Raw genomic sequence first — 2,500 nt, forward strand, 5'->3', positions numbered from 1 at the left:
CTGCCACTGATGATGATGATGATGATGATGATGATGATGATGATGATGATGATGATGATGAAGGTAAAGTCTCCCACCTGATTATCCAGCTCTTGTAAAACTAGTAAAGACAACCAACCCGACTCTGCAGGTTCAGGTGCATCACAAGAGATCTGTCATCAAAAGCAACAGGCATCAATATATCATTTCATTTGTCAATATAATACAATGCAATACAATAATCTCAGATTGGACATTCATTCTGGTTCATTTCAAATCAATAGAAGTACTCAATACCAACATACACACTCAATAAGTAGCGCTAGCCATGGAGCTAACGGTCTCTTTGAAATACACTACTCACAAAAAGTTAGGGATATTTGGCTTTCGGGTGAAATTTATGGAAAATGTAAAAAGTTCACGCTACAGTGATATGATATCATGAAAGTAGGGCATTTAAGTAGAAGCATGCACTGGTGATTTCCTCATCTCAAACAATTTCTTGAAACAAAAGCCAACAACAGTGGTGGGTATACCACAACAAAAAATGTCAATGTCTCAATAACTTGTCATGTGGCCTTGAGCATCAATTACAGCTTGACAACGACGTCTCATGCTGTTCACAAGTCGACTTATTGTCTGCTGAGGCATGGCATCCCACTCTTCTTGAAGGGCGGCCCTCAGGACATTGAGGTTCTGGGGTACAGAGCTCCGAGCCTCTACACGGCCACTCAGCTGATCCCATAGGTTTTCTATGGGATTCAGGTCTGGAGAAAGTGCAGGCCACTCCATCTGAGGTACCCCAGTCTCCAGCAGCCGTTCCCTAATGATACGACCTCCATGAGCTGGAGCATCAAACACCTGATGTGAATTTTGCCGTTAAGCTCCTTGTTAGAGAACAGCAACTTGTGCAAAAAGTACTGAAACACTGAACAGTTGGACATGTGCATTCAAAAGTTTCCAGAAGGTCACATTAAGTTCACCTGTAAAGGTTATAATGCATTTTAGGTTCATCCTGAAATTTCACCCGAAAGCCGAATATCCCTAACTTTTTGTGAGTAGTGTATATGGAGACGGCTAGGCTAGCGGCTACAAACATAACAAACAGTCACCAGTTCACTTTTCAGTTCAGTTTGACGACATCAGGCACACTCACGATGGAGCACAGAGGTAAGTGGCTCCTAAAGGTCAGGGCTCGTCACGGTGAGTATAAAGCGATATATCAACAAAGAAACTGTCAATAAGTCCAAACCCACCGGCAGCAAACTCTGTCACAACTGAAGCTGCTTCCTGAACCCAGGCAACAGGCTGACGTTTGCATCTGGGATCCAATACAGATTCACTAAGAGCACAGAAATGAAAATTACAGAAACCTTAAATGCCACTGTGTGTTTCATCCAGCCAATGACAGGCAGAATGATAAGAATCACTTTACTGTCATTGTCATGGTTAACAACAAAATTAGGTGCTAAAGCAGGGATGCCTCGGGGAATCGAACCCCCAACCTCTGCTCTGCCGTCGGGGCTTCGCTACCTTCTGTGTGGTTTGGGCTCATTCTCCATTCATGTTGATAAGTTACAGAAAAATGCAAAGTCTGATCAGTTTGAAAATTGACAAGCCGCACCTGGTTTCATGAAATATTTATGTGAGCTTGGGGGCCCCCTGGTGGTCGTGGAGGCCCCCTGGTGGTCATGGGGGCCCTATGCAGCCGCATGTGGCTTTCGCCTGGGGCCGGCTCTGCACTACGATATGAACATGAACTTTCAGAGCCTTCACACTTTCTTCACTCCAGTTTTCCATCAGCCCAATAAAGTCCTCCACATGAGTTTTCCTAAAAGCAGCAGCACTGTTGGCTTTTCAGGACTTCTTGATGAAATCTGGGGGCGGAGTCAAACGGCAGCCCGGAAATAAATGTCGGCATTGTCCATGTTTCTGCAAACCAAGGAGACGCTGAAATGTCCCATTTTTACCTTTAGTGACGTAAGGGGAATAAAAAGCAGCGTGCTGGGCAGCGGCAGGGGGGCGGGTGAGGATCCAGCGTTGTGTTGAGTGACAGCTGTGTTCGTTTTTAGCTAATGTTAGTGAATATGAGCTCAGGCTTCTTAACTTTAACCACTGGCTTTTGCGAACCTGAACCATGTACTTTAGGTGACTAACGGAGCAAAGGAAAGTGGCTGAAGTCGCTAACAAGCTAACAAGCAGCTAAGAAGTGACGTTTGTCAGTTGGCAAAAATGTAAACTGACAACATTTTATTCTGATGACTGGGCTGGAAACACACCCTCCTCCTCCTCCTCCGCCAGGGAAAATAGTCCCGTATTCCATCAGCGGAATAAAGTCCTCCACATGAGTTTTCAAAATGTCCTGAAGAGTTTTCAGAAGAGCTCGGGTCAGCTGACGGGGAGCCTCGAGCCGCACAAGGAACTCTAAATAAATAAATAAATGAATGAATGGATAAGCAGCGGAGTTGCAGCGGAGTTGCAGCGGAGTGTGTGTCGGTGCTGCTGGAATGTCAGAACGCTC

The sequence above is a fragment of the Myripristis murdjan genome, chromosome 9 (assembly GCF_902150065.1).
Source record: "Myripristis murdjan chromosome 9, fMyrMur1.1, whole genome shotgun sequence".
NCBI classification, from domain to species: domain Eukaryota; kingdom Metazoa; phylum Chordata; class Actinopteri; order Holocentriformes; family Holocentridae; genus Myripristis; species Myripristis murdjan.